The sequence below is a fragment of the Alligator sinensis genome, unplaced genomic scaffold, assembly GCF_000455745.1.
Source record: "Alligator sinensis unplaced genomic scaffold, ASM45574v1 scaffold76_1, whole genome shotgun sequence".
NCBI lineage: Eukaryota > Metazoa > Chordata > Crocodylia > Alligatoridae > Alligator > Alligator sinensis.
The window spans coordinates 2,742,422-2,757,334 of record NW_005841865.1 but is presented as its reverse complement, the minus strand read 5'-3'; the positions used below and the strand labels follow the sequence as shown (position 1 = coordinate 2,757,334).

The following is a 14,913-nucleotide window of genomic DNA, read 5'->3' as shown; positions in this document are numbered from 1 at the left end:
GAAATGCCATTAACAAAGCCGAGGTGATGCTGGCAGCCCTGCAGAGGCAGCTCTCGCCTACGTGAGTGGATGAACAGAAGATGTGGGGTTGAGCATCTCCAACCACACACCTGAAGGAACCCAACCACCAGCCTGCAACAGGGGGGGCAGGAGTGGACCATATTTTGCAAACTACCCTCACTTTGTTGCCCAAGGCAAGCTCTGGGAACCAGTTGTTGCAGCACAGCTCCTGTGTGAACATGCCTGTGTAATGGCCACCCCCTTGTGGGAGAAGGGAGGTATTGCAGTCACGTCTACTAGACGTTTCATAGACCAGTCTTCCCGATGTCTCTGTCCTTCCTGCTTGCCCCCAGCCCCCAGCTGGGTGCTGGAGAGTGCAGGGAATTGTTCTGCTGGGAAAGGGACTGCCAGCCCTGGAGACCTGGAGTCCTCCTTGCATCCACATGGAGCTGGTACAATAATGGGATCAGCTATACACTGTTTGTGTCTTTCAAGCTGTGTCTTTTTTTGCCTTGCAAATGCATGTTGGGCCCAACAACCCTAATGAATTTGTGCTTCAGGAGGGACACAGCACAGGAATGTGTGTGTAGGCATGGGATAAGTGCATCAGCCTTGTATGCACTAGCGGTTTCCTCAATGAGTCAGCAAGGGTGGGCTTAGACATCTTGGAGTTGGACACCGGGAGGGGTCCTCTGAGGCAGGCAAACTCAGCAGTGTAATGGTGGGAGGGAAACCAGGGAGGCTGATGATCCACTCAGCTTCTACCTGGGGACATCAGTGCAAATCTTCACAGAGGTCATCAACAAAATGAGCCTGTTAGGTCTCAGCCAGCACCCCAGTGCAATGAGATCAGGGTCTCTCCTTTGAGTGTATCTGTTCCAAGTTGCTGCACAAAGACTTCAGGCCTAAGGAAAAGGGTCTGTTTAATGGCTGCTTCAGAGATGCCCCGGCTTCCTGCTGAGAAGCAGGGTGCATTAGTCTGGGTGTGATGCCACACTAATATAGCTATATGGTTTTGTTCATTCAGAGGTAGCTGGGTATCTCTTCCCAACCCTGCATTGTGCTGTGAAGACATTGCATGAATAGCAGATAACATCCACTGACCTGCTGAGCAGCAGACACAGGCGAACATCCCTGCTATCTGCACTGAGGATGGGAGAGTGCCACTGGCCAGACTGCTGCCCACACTGGGCTCAGGGCTGACTAGTGTCTGCTTGGGTCTGGAGGTGCGTGGAAACCTCTTCTTTGCATTCTAGAATAGGCTGATGATCAGAGGCTTCAGATCACTGCTAGTCAACGCAGTGACTACATGAATCTGGGGGATGGTGCTGCAACATTTAATTTGCCCAGGGCAGTGAAATACCCATGGCCAGGCCTGGCTGTGGCTACCAAAACTCAGAAGCAGAGAATGACTAATATAGTGACCCACAATGATTGATCCTTTTCTTGAGAAGGCTATCATGACCTAGCACTCTTGGGCACAAATTAAACAACACCCTGCTGTTCTCTGCAAGGAGAGCACTTGCTACTCTGGCCTCCAGCTTCACACTTGTCGATCCGGGTGGGCATGGAATCAACCCTTCATTTCAAACTGATTGCTTGCTTAGCCCAAGCCTGGCCTTCCCACATCTCCAGCATCCTCTCAGCAATAACACCAGTATCTACTACCTCAAGCACATGCAAAAGGGCCATGAGCAGTCCCAGGTCTGGGTGTGCTTGCACTGCTGACAGACCAACAGCAGGATGATAACCTGGGTGGAGAACATCCAGCTAACACCTCAGCAGTGCCAGATGAATCACTGCCATGTGGAATAGTATATGTATCCCTGATAAAAAGGTTTCTGGCCACACATTACAGTAAAGTAACCCCCTCCACAGGGAAAACCAGTCATAGGGATTATTGTTATCATTGTTGATTTATTTGGGACCTACCAGAAGGTGAAGTGTAAGGTAGGTCATGGACACCATATCTCACTTCAGCTGACACCTCTTTCTCATAGCTGATGTTGCCATCCATGAGTTAAAACTTCCACACAAGGCCTATTCCAGATAGCATTCATCCATACACAAACCTGGGAGCCTGCAGTCAACAGCTGGACAACCATCCTCTGGCTATTACAGCAATATCATAGCTTGCTGGAGTCAATGACTCTGTCCAGTTGCTTTGGTGGCAACTTCTGCCCAGATCCTTCAAGAGAGACAAGGAGGAGGATGACACATCACCTTTCTCAGTGGGACAGCAGAGAGCATGTTGCAAGAAGATACACTGCAGGATCTGAAGGGAGTAATGAATGTTGCGTGTGGCCAATGTGGGGCACAAGGGGATTCAATTCAGTACAGACACTGGGGAGAACAAGATGATGGTGAGAGACCATAGAGACTCTTTCAGAACCTTTTTTTGGTGCCTGTGGCTCTACCTCTACATCACTCACCCAGCTGCACATGTGCTTACATGCCTCCATCCAAGTCTGCAAGAATACGTGTACTCACATATACCACGGCCACACATGTATGCACTCAGTTCAATCCACTTCAATGATCCTTTGTTGGCAGTGCAAGTTAGACAAGTGATGCCAGGAGTATAAATGAGGCAGGCCCCATTTGGGTGGCAGTCAGAAGGAGGTAAGATATACTGGGTATATCTAGGTGGTGTAAGCCTGTGCCATGCTGAGATACAACATCCCACCTCTCTTCTTCCTGCCGGGGTCTCTCAGGCTTTTGAGCCATTTCCTGACAATCTGAGGAAAGCTCTGTCATGTCCTCCTGAAAGTCTGGCACTGACACAGAGAAAATGGTCTCTCTCTTTCAGTTTGAAGGGTGCTTTTGACCCTCTCATTTTCTGCACTGTACAGTGGTCCCCAATTCTGCGCTGAGTGAGAGTTTACCTCAGCTTTACACATATTGCTCCACTGAAGGCGCCCACAGGATAGGCTCTGTTGTATCTGCATTCACCCCCCCCACCAGAAACATGCCCAGACACGATGCACCCACACGCTCACTCCCGTAAATACACATTTGCTCATACACACCCGCCCTGCTGCATAAATGCAAGCACCTGTTTGCACACGTTCCACATACAGATTCACCCCGTACCCTCATGTGCACAGGTGTGCACACCTAAACACGTGTCCCTGGACACACACATGTATGGCCTCCTCAGCCTCCCTCACATCCACAGACACAGAGCCTTTGTTTTCTTTGTTTGGCGATGGCAATAAAAAGCCCTGTGCCTCAGCAGCTGTGTGGCTGGCAGGCCCTCCCCTCCCTTGTCTTCCCCTTGCAGGGCTCTGTCACTAGTATCCAGCCTTTCCAGTGCAGCTGGGGAGAGCAACAAGATAACATCTCCCTGGGTGCTGGGGTCAGCCTGGTGTTGAGCCTAGGTGCAAAAGGGAGCCCCAAAGTATGCAGTAATGGCCAGGTTTGAGTTCCCAGCTTGACAGCAGTTGCTATAGCTACAGCCATAGCACCTTGCAGATTGGTTTCCATAAGAGCTTGGTTACTATTTAACATCTCCACCCACATTAGCCCTGATTAAGCGAATCAATAAGATAACAGGAGAGGCAGGTTTCCTCACCCTCCTTCTCCACAGTCCCTCCTGCCTTTACCTGGCTCCTTGTACACATAGATTTTTTTTTATTTTCCACTCTTTCTCTTTTCCACCCCAAGTTTCTAATACACTAGCCGACGAGAAATGGTCAATGTAACTGCAGAGCTAAGCGCTAAGATGGAGGCTCCATATGGTGAGTAGGGGATTAACATCTTCCTTGTTGTTCTGCAGAGGGTGCTAATGGGTGTGAAAGCCAGGGAAGGTAGAGGCTCCAGGCTGTGAGTGTGCACACTACTCCATGTCACACTCTTTGGACCCAATCCTGGGTCCTCGCTAAGGCAAACTCCCATTCACTTTAAAAGGAGTATTGCCCATGGCGAAACTGAGGATCTGCAGGATTGGGTCCTTTATGGGCATGGATTTCCGGGGACTGGGGAGGATTGAAGAGTTTGGAAACTGATACAGAAAAGAGAAAAAAGGAGTAGTTTTTCAGGCTCTTCTCTTTGCTTGGTTTTACGTGCGGCGGAAGGAGCCCGTTCAAGTGACAAACTCCGAGCTCAGCCTGAGGTGCCCCCGGCCTCACAGAGCATTGTTGTGCTTGGGACAAGGACTGCCTTTTCAGCACAAGTCAAACCTTTTAAAGCTCAGTTCCCATCATCTGTTTGTTTTGCCACCTGTAGAAGAAACTGAACTGAAACTGAAGACCTGTGGTTGGTGGAGGGCCCAGGCCATGCGTGGCAGGTAACAATATGGATTTGCATTCATGCGAGGGCCTGGTTGCCCCCATGATGAGCAGGGGTGATTGAAAGAGGCAGGTTTGTTGGTATTCCTAATGAGAGGATGCCAGGCTATGACTTGGCATCCCCACAGATAGAAAGTGTCCTGGTATTTCCATCACCTGAAAGAGGAGAGTACAGCAGCTAGTGTATTATCGTTTAGGAAACACTGGGTTCAACTGCAAGGGCTCTTAAGGCCCTTAAACGTCTCCCCAAAGCAGTGGGATGTGTGCTGGTGACACAAGGCTATTTCACTCTGTCCCTGACTCAGGGTGGTTTCATTGTATTGCCAGGTGCTCAGTGCTAAGGTCGCCACATTAATGACCAAATGATAGATCACTTCCCCCCAGATGCTGTTCTTATTATTATTGTTTTCCCATTTTAATCTGTGCCATTTGCTGAAATACAGCATCCTGTGACTTGTTTCTGCCAGGAAGGCAAACCGAAGATGGTGTTGGGCTCCTTTGAAGCAATCTTGTTTATTTACAAAGAATGGCCAAAGTCCCGTTTCACTGAATACATTAGGAATCAAACAGCAGGGACAGCTGCTTTGCTCACAAGTTTCTACCTCTTTCAGCCAGCATTTAGCCCCAAAGCACTCTTTTAGCTTTTTGCTCAGGGTCACACTAATAGTGCTGCTATAGTCGTGCCTTTGGCTTGCTCCTTCTTTCTAAATTCATATAGTGTTTTTCAGTACTACTCTCTCTCACACAGCTCCATCAAGCAGTGTCCCAGGCTTGGTGTTTGCTGTATCAGTCCTCAGAGAAAGCCCTTGAGCACATGGATCACCTTCTACTCAAACAATCTCACATGCCTGAGTTTTGTGTGTTGGCTCCTCTTGCTCCACTTAGGTGGTTCCATGCCTTGCACCTCCAAACCCCATGGGCACAGAAGGTCCGATCCTGCAAGGTACTCAGCACTCCTATTATCATCCTCCACATGAGAGGAGGGGACTGAATGTCCTGCTAGGCTTGGGTGGTACAGAGGGAACAAGGTGCTAGGACTTCTTTCCACTCACTCATGGTCTGTCATGTCCATTTGGAACATGAGCCCTTCAGGCCAGGGCAGTCTCCCACTACATTCAATGCCTAGCACAGTGAGGCCTCAACCGTAGCCAAGGCCTTGAGGCCCTATTGGAGTAACAACCATTATAATAATGTAGGTAGCAAGAGTTGAGGATGGAGGGGCAGGGCTGAGTGGGGCAAGGAAGGCCCAGACAGGAAGTTTGTATTTGCTGCAGAAAACGGCTGCTTATCTCAGTATCCTGGTCAATGCCCAGTTGATCTTCTTGCCGTATCTGCCAGTGCTGGCCTGTCCATCCTGCAAGGACCTGAGAGGTCTCTTCCAGCTCCTCATCACCACCCCTTGCCCTCACCCTCCTCCACCTCCATCCATTTTAACTAGCAGGGATCAGTTTGTTCAGGTCTCTCTGCAGCAAGATCCTTGGCTTGCTGCAGAGTCAGGTGATTCTCCCAGCTCAGACTGGGAAAGGTGGAGGTTCTCCCAGCTCACACTGGGAAAGGTGGAGGTTCTATACATCCCTGATTTGCGTCTCCCCACCTCTAAAATCTCTGTGACATACATGTAAGTTGGAAAGCAGAGCTCACACCCTCCCTCTGTTGGGAGCAGCAGTCTTTGCCTTCTCCCATTTGGCTGATACTGCTGCAAATGGCTGAGCAGCCTGTTAAATCACTCATGATAAAGTCAGTGTCCACTTGTGTCTGACTTTAACAGAAGGAATGACTTGCCCGCCTCAGCATATAGATGATTTACTGAGGGCTTTTAAACAAATTTAGTCAAATATCTCTGCGGCTAATACTCTGTCTGAGTCCAGCCCCGATCGAAGACAAACCAGAGGCTGAGCAGGGCTGACAAGTTGAGGCAGGGACACATGTAGCCGGAAAGCACTGTGGTTATCAGCTAGACTTGGGAAGAATTGCTCCATGTCCCACCTGCGGGGCTGGTCTCCCCATCTGTTTCAGTAGATAAACAAAGGAGCGCTCTCGACAGACGCTCGCTGTGCGAGAGCCTGTCATGGAAGTGGCCTGCCAAGTCTAGCAGAGTTGGAGGCCTTGCAGAAAAAAATAAGGAAAAATGAAAGAGGGGCCTTTGAGACCAAAGGGAAAGGAACCTCTGGATCTTGGCAGGAGGAGGGGAGTCCTCATAAACAATTAGGTGAAAAAGTTATCCAAATATGAGCAGGGGAAGGTTTGGCTGGAGAAGGGACCTGGGGAGCGTCTGGCTTTTCCTGAAGTCTAGAGTGAAATGGAGTTGGGGAAAAAGATTGGTCAAAATGGAGCCTGAGTGCTGCCCAGAAACATTTTGGATGGTAATTTGGGATGCTGCTTATTTAGACAGATGGACAGACAGGCAGAAGACAGAGAATTGTTCAAGAGGTGCAATGTGAACAGACTCTGGGCAAAATTCCCCTGTTCACATCCATGATGAGGGAAAGCTGCTTCCTGAGCACTGCCTCCTTGCCTCAGGTCTTGGGGGTATTGGGTGATTGAGTGTGCAGAGATTTCCTGAAGTTCACACTCAAAGCCCTTGTGTGGTGACCGAACCCTCCTTTCTGCTTATGGTTCCTCTATCTCTGCCACACAAGGTAAGGCATCTTCCCTGGCTCAGCAGCTGGCAGGTGTATGGGGGTACCCCCATGCCACCCGCTGGCTGCGTAGGCCCTCTAGCAGCTGGTGCCTTCCCAGGGTGTACTTCATGCTTTAGCAACACTTCACAGGAGCATATGCACACTGGTGGCTTGGTGGTGGCAACAACTTAAGCGGGAAGCACAGCAAGACTGGGATATACTGAAGGTGGGGTATATTGGAAGTGGCACCACAAAACCGTGCTGGTACCCTGCTAGCCAGTGGCATAAGTTAGATTTTCTTCTTGGCAGGCCAGGACCAGGTAGCTAAGGACCAAGAAACTGTAGAGCCAGCTTCCCTGTGGCCTCACACAGTTCTCATGCAATGGAGATTGGGATATTTCTCTGGAGAAACTTTGTGCTGATAAGCAGTGCCTCAGTCCCTTCTTCATCTCCAGAGCAGGAATAGCACCCACAATGGCAGTGTACTTTAACTGGCTTCACCTGCTTCTAAGAGCACCCAACTCCGATGTAAGAGAAATCAGCCACCATGACTCTCCTAGTCTCCAGTCCTTGTCCTCTCTGAATCTGCCAGCAAGGAGCCCAGTTAGTACCTGTATGCTGCTTTATGTATCAGAGGCCAGATCTGCAGGTGGGGTTGAATGGCGTAATTCCATTGGACTCCCATGGAGCCAAGCCAGTTCAGTGGAGCCATGCCAGCGTTCACCAGCTGAGGATCTGGCCTTCTACCCAGGCCGGTGTTTATTTTCAGTGTTTCCCTTGATTAATACACAGATCAGGTTGAATGTTTTCCTTCTATCCATCTAACCGTCAGGTTTAAGAGTTACAGCTACAGGGTCCATTTGCTTTGGGCTCTTAGATAAATGTTGAAGAAATAGCTTTGGTTTCCCTCCAGGTCTCCAGTGGGTGGTCTGTCTGTAGCTGGGTATTGCGCGGTGAGGTAACACTAGGGTGGCTGTAGCTGAATGATGACTTTGGATGGTGTTTAGGACAGACCAGGGAAAAAGACGCAGACTTTTGACCTCTGCAGGGAAATCCAGACGGAGTCTCCGAGCAGGATCTTGCCGGCATGCGGTATCATCTGTCCCCTCTGCAGGGTTCTTGCTACACACAAAAAACAGCCCGGGCAGCACTGTCATTGTGCAGTGAGAAAAAACCACCAGTGAGGAAAGGCAGGTCTCCCAAAAACAGTGAGGGTACAGTGTGCCTTTCACCTCTGCCACTGGCTACATCTGAAATGCATACAAAATGGCTGTGTCGTCTCAATTTTTAGCGGTGCAATGTATAGACCACAAAGCCCCAGAAACTCCATTACATCACCACCTGGCTCATCATATTCTTGATGCTGGTTTGTTTCTCAGTTAAATGTGGAAGATAAAGACAGACCCCAGGATTTTATATTACTAGAGGGCTTCTCTGTCTCCTGGAGGGAGAATAGAGGGAGAGGTGAGATAATGTATTTGGAAATAAATAAACTGAAGAGTTCCCTTTTGCCTCCCTCGGTCACCTTCTTTTTTAAGAAACTTTGTGCCCCTGCCTCCGGGGGTGGGAAGCTTGGCAAGGCCTCTCCCAGCTTCTCAGGGACACTCCAAGTTTTCCATGTCTCAAAGGCAGCTCCCCATTATGGGCCATTTGTCAAAGAAAGGATATATGGGAATCATAGTTCTTCAAAGGTTTGGAGAAATTGGAAGCAAATTGTCCATCATTTTGATAAATGGAAGGAGTTATTTCCCGTAATCCCAGAGCAGACAAGACCATTTCTTTCTACCAGAGCTGTTGTTACCACCATTTCCTATACTAGGAGTCAGCCTGGTGTGGTAGCCAGAGGAGAGAACTGAACAAGAGATGGGGAAGAAAACTTTTTCAGTGAATTTGACAGAAAGGAAAACTTCAGAGGAACTGCCATTATCCTTCAGTTGGGACTGAATTCACAAAATAGTTTCAGCTGAAAAAAATGGGGAAAAATGTTTAAAGCTTTGAAGCACTTGGATTTTTCATGGAAAAAACAGCACTTTTCATTTCAGTATTGTCCTAAAGGAAAGGGAAAGAAAGAAAGGATTCATTCACCTGAAAATGCAATGAAACAGTCCACCCCAGGTTAGCTGAAACAGTTCACATCAACCCAGGAGGAATTTTGGGGGGCTCTAAGATCATCACACTAAAAAAACCCAAACCAAAACCCATTTTGGTTCAATCAGAGGTGAATTTTTTTATATACCCAGAAACCCCATTCAGTTCTTTCTGAGCAGGATGGCAAAATCTATTCTTCTACCAGTTCCAGTTAAGCGGCCTTGCTTCCACTGCTAATATTTGTCAGTGGTTCCTCTGCTGAACTTAACTATGTCACCGTGTTTCCCTGCACTGTCATTTCTTTGTTGGAAAACTATTTGAAGAAGGTGGAGATCCTTGTGTGATGGGTGTTACCAAGAGATGCTATAGAGTGCTTAGTGGAATTAGGATCATTACTTACGCAGAGCGTTTTCTTTTCCTTGCACAATAGATGGAGAGAGGGTTGGACCAGAGAGCTAATGATGCTCACAGTGTGTGTACCCACCTGCACGTGGGTCTCCATGACTGTGCACACAGACTGGGTGCACAAGTGCACCATCAGTTGTGCACCCAATGTGCCGAAAATCCAGCTGCTGTTGTTATGATTGATTGTTTGATGTTATGGTAATGTCCTAGGGTTGCCCTAGGTATCTGGGCCATTAGGTGTTATACAAACACAAAGGAAGACACACTTTCTGACCCAGGGCATTTACAACCTGTTTCTTTGTCCATTCCAAATAGTCAGCTGTTACACTGGGAATGAGCAGCCCTGGGTGCTAGTCTGTGTTTGTCTGGGTCAGCATTTACTTGCTAGGAAACAGCTGAGCTGGGTTTCTTGCTACATCCAGGAATAAACAAAAGGTATTTAAATAGGAAAGAGGGCTAATCCTTCCTTTAGTTATCTTCACCATGCTCACCATCCTGTTCCAAGCACCCATAAAAACATCCCTACTGTGCAACAAACTGCCAGGAAGATGGAGTCAGGGATGCTCAGTACCTCTTGTTGAGGGATATGGGGATGATTAATTGACCAATGTTTGTAAGGTGGTTTGAGATATTGAAATGAAAGGTGTGGTGTATGCCATTTTATAGTAATGACCCAACCTCATGCATCCTACAATGGTGACACTCCCACAGCACACAGCACCATTTTTATAAGGGGGTGAGAAAAAAAATGTCATTCTTCACCTGTGAAATTTGCCCCTGTATTCTGAGCCACCATAAGGCCTGTGCAGTATTAAAAGCCCTAGGTCAGGCCAAGTTTAAGGTCTGTAAGTAGGGTATGGGCCTCTTCTCTGTAAGGAAATCATTATTTTACCATTTAAAAGAAATAACACAAAGCTGATAGAAAAATGTACTTATGCTTTTGGAAAGTCCTCGGTAAATAACTCTTTACATTGTTGTTGTTGCTTATGATGATGATAAACAGGATGAATCCTCAGTGCAGGTTTACAAGTTCTAAGGGAAGCCCCATTGATAAGTTCCCCATCTTTAGGACAAAGGATATTACCAGGCACAACAGACAGGGGGTGGAGATATGTATTGGAAATATTTCAGCATCTTGACACCAGCCCACTTTCTTGGTGACTACCCAGCCCCCATGCTTAGACTGTAGTGCCTCACGCAAACTAGACACATTCTTGTAAAGTTTCCCACCACTGATTTAGGGTTGTTGGTTGTAGCTGTGTTAGACTAAGGACATAGGCTTAGTTGATGTAATAAAAGATATCACACCTTGTCTCCCACCACTGATGACACTAATTAAACTTAAATTGTGTGATCTACACAGGGGAACCTGTGTCAAATGACCTGCTCAGAGCAGTGCTAGTCAACATGGTGGTAGCCAGCTTCTCTTCTCCTCTGGGGCTCCGAACATCACTACCAGTGATGGGCTGAACCTGAACTAAGTGTACAGAGCCTGTTTCATTTCCCTTATCCTTTGCACAATGAGTCTCCAGTCTCCACCCAACTCCAGCCTACAGGAAACCGTCACGGAAGTTTCCTGCAACCTCAATGTGTCCAGCCAGTAGAGGGAGGGAAGAAAGCCATACCCAGTAAGCACTGGTTACCCTTCTGTTATTAGGAATCTGGGAGGTTCAGAGTCTGGATCACTAGTATCAATCTTTGCATCCAGTCAAAGCTGTTGTGACTGAAACGGATTCAGTTGGGAACACAAGCCCTGCCTCTAGTGGGCAAGTGTCTGAGAACACACCAAAAATGCCACTGAAGTTGACACTGGTAACACTCTGGCATTCCCCCTGAGCACATGAACATGAGAAGCAAATTTGAAAACACTGACCCTGAAATAAACATACCTGTAGTAACTTGCATAAAATTTCTACAGATATTCAAAGACATAATTCATCCAGAATTCATGCATTTTGCCTTTTTATGAAACTGCTGCAAGTTCTAATACAGGTACTTCATAAACATGCTTTTAAAGAATACTTTTACTTTTTTTTTATTACTATATTTCGTGTTCCATGTCAAATCAGCCAAATCAGTTCCAAATCATATTCCAAATATGGTTCCAAAAACCGTATTGATTGAACAGAGAGAACTCAGTCATTCTAAACACCAGGTATGGCGCTACTACTGGCAAGCATCCTCCATTCAAGCCTCTTACCCTGGGACTTCAGATATTCCCAAATCCACTGGCATCCTATGTGCAGGCCCAAGCCCAGAGGTCTTGGGATCCAGATGCCCCCAGATACTACAAGCAAACATCCTCCATCCCAGACTCCTTAGTCCAGGGCTTCATATACTCCCTACACTTGATTTTTTAATTTTTTTTAACACTTTTCATATTCCAGGTCAAAATAGCCAAATCAGTTCCAAATCCTCTCAATTGAGCAACACTCAATTGTTCAAACACCATATGTGACACTACAACTGGCAAATATCTTACACTTGCAGCCTGGGACTTCAGATACTTCCAAATCCATTCGTGGGCATTCTATGTGCAGGCCCAAGCCCAGAGGCTTGGGGTTCAGATGCCCCCAAGTCTCACTTGCCCTTAACCAAAGTCCACAGGAGCAAAGGAGTCCCCCATTTCCATAAATTAGGCGTGTAGCCAAGATCCTCCCACTGGATGCTGGCCAGTAGGAATCTAATTATAAGACTTGTAGGACATCCTATCTGCAGTGCATTGGACAGAGGTACACCCTCCACTACACAATGCCATTTAAATCCATCTTGGTTCGGGTGACAGACCAGACATTTGATCTGAGCCAAAAGGCTGAGATAAGAACAGGCTTAATTTATTAGAAAATGTTGAGAATCTTAGAACAAAAATGACAAGACCATAAGGGAAATATAGAGTACCCAAGTGGGGGACTAACATAAGAGGGATGAGGGTGAGGAGGGGAATGCAACTAGGTTACATAAATACTATGTTAGCTGTCTAGGCCTGGGGATGGGAGGGGAGGTGAGGAAGGGGAGGGAGGGGGTCATGACACTGAGAGGGAAAAGAAGATACAAACAAACCTGTACAAAGGTCCACAATGGAGGAGGGGGTGAGTTGAGCGAAAGAGTCACTCAGTCCACGGAGTCCTATCGTGGGGGTCCTTTCCAGGTGGAATGGAGTAGCCCACGGTTGAGAATAGCTCTCAGAGTCCATCAGGTGCTGGGGGGTTCAGGTGGTCCACTTGATCTGAGGCAAACAGCTAGAAACCTACATGATATTAGTCCAAAGCCAAAAGGATCATAATTTACTCTATTGGGCTGGGCCCCAGCAGAGTCAACAGCATTTCAAACCATGGTGACCCTACAGCTCAGGACTGCTCAGTATGTGTGTGTGTGTGTGTGTGTATTCCAGACCCCCACCACAAAGGGTCCATGTATTAATTACCCCCCCAGTAATGGCCTGGGTGTTCTTGTCACAAGTCCTAGGATCCTCCAATAAATTAGATGCAGATGAGGTGCAGGGTAACCTGGTCTGGCCACCTCATGGAGGGTGGGGCCACACTAATCATATGTGCCAGGCTAAGAGAGAGATTCTGGGTGAACTGTTTGGGGCCCCATTTGGTAATGTTTGCCAGACATTTAAGGCTGGTGAAGAAACAGGATTTGTTAGGAATGGGAAAGAAAGGTACAGGTCAGCTATGGGAGTGAAGAGGAAGTGGAAAGGTATTCAGTGTAGTGGCTTACCATGACTGGTTGAAGCATCAGCTCTGAAGGGAACTGCAGTCAATGAACACTACTACAGTAACAGTTCTATTATCTGGTGTCTTATAAGTTAGTGTACTTCCCTAACCAGTATGCCAGTTTGTAAGATAAAGTGAAACTGGAGGTACACTTCTCGTTTCTCTAAGCCCCCATTGCTTGGGGCAAAGCAGCCTGTGCTGCCAAGCCCCCACAGTCTGGGGGCATAGCGGGCTGTGTGGGACCTGCCTCCTTGACTTGCCACGGGAGAGGCGGTGGGATGCCCCAGACATGGCGTGAGAAGCGGTGGCCAGGGACGCGCAATTAACCAGCATATTTTGTTATCCAGCATCCCCTGTTCCCAGGAGATGCTGGATAACAGAGCTTTTACTGTATATATTTTATTCAGATGGGTTACACTAACATTTTGGTCTTTTGGCCAGGGGCACAAGGAAGTGGGTGCATTTATTGTAACGGGTGTGTGGGCTTTCTTTATGAGGTTTAAGGTTCTGATGAAAAGTTGACGATAGAGGATGTATATATATAACTATATAGAGAGAAATATATTTTTAATAATTTTTTTTTTTTGGTGAAGATCAAGCATTTTTGGCACCAAGGGAAAGGTGTTGGGACTTGCCTTGGCTCTTCTGGTACCAGTCTGGTACTGTAGTACCTCCAGGCCTAATGCCAGTTCTCTGGGCAGGAGTTACCTGCCCTTTTATTTTTTAAGGACCCCCCCCAAAAAAGTTCCTGTCAGCATGTTTGGCCAATATGGGCCATGTGTTTTGTATCATGCTGCGTGTTGGCTGTATCATTGGTTTCCGTTACTAAGCACATGTTACTTTTGGCAACAGTTGTATGATAGACAATCATTTAATGAGAGAGAATTTTTTTCTAGTTTCCTTATAACAGGACTAAAACCTCTGTATTTACTAAGGTTTCCTTCTATGCAAATGTAAGATGAGAGGCTTTTTATCCCATGCTGATTGGGGGAAAAAACCTCAAGTAAATATGGTATTTAGCAAACAAAACAATCCCAAAGGGAAAGACAAATAGGCACCATTCTGAGACAGTCCATCTTGTGTTCAGCCTCCACTTCCGAGCAGGATTGACTCCTTCTGCAGAACTGAATAGTGACTTCTCCCAGTGCCACTTAAGTGACAGGGATTAAAGATGGCCTTCTCTTCCCTCACTTGAGCATTGGGCAACCAGTGTTTTCCTGCAGCAATTGTAAATAAGGCCATAGTGCCTGCTTCAGACTAATCCATTAATACAGAAACAAATGGTACAGGAAGGATTTACGCTTAACAGCACTTGATAATCTAGTGACTACAGCAGTGCAAAGGGACAAGAGGTGAGTCCCTGCCAGCAAGGAAAACAGACTGAGTGATCCAGGACCAAACACTGGCAGTCATGCATGTTCATTTGCTCACCCAAAGTGTCTGTACAGCCCCTGAGCTGTGTGAGCACTTGCATGAAGTGCTCACACAAACGGACATGAGCACCGGTGACCAGCTAAATGTCCACAGGGATATACAGCCTTCCAAGAGGCCTCTGTTAATTAGGCATGCAAACACACATAGACAGCTCCCCACCATGGGCCAAAGACAAGAGAAAAGAGTCTTTTTTAATAACAGCTGCCAGCTCTTTTCTATCTTCCTTATAACAGAGCTGAACACCCCAGATCCTGCAAACATAGTCTCATAGATTCACAGATGTTAGGGTCGGAAGGGTCCTTAGTGAGTCATCGAGTCTGACCCCCTGCCTGGGCAGGAAAGCGTGCCGGCGTCAAA

The 14,913-nt window shown here is 47.3% G+C and overlaps 1 long non-coding RNA gene across 1 annotated transcript in view; it reads right to left on the bottom strand.

Moving 5' to 3' along the window:
* Positions 1-1,904: 1,904 nt before the first annotated feature.
* The window catches only part of LOC112547944, a 29,721-nt gene continuing 16,712 nt past the window's right edge, over positions 1,905-14,913 (bottom strand). The window contains exons 2-3 of the long non-coding RNA XR_003091740.1: positions 12,464-12,650; positions 1,905-8,959 (exon numbers count right to left, since the gene is read on the bottom strand). This is a non-coding gene — a long non-coding RNA (uncharacterized LOC112547944). The remainder of the gene's footprint in view (positions 8,960-12,463; positions 12,651-14,913) is intronic.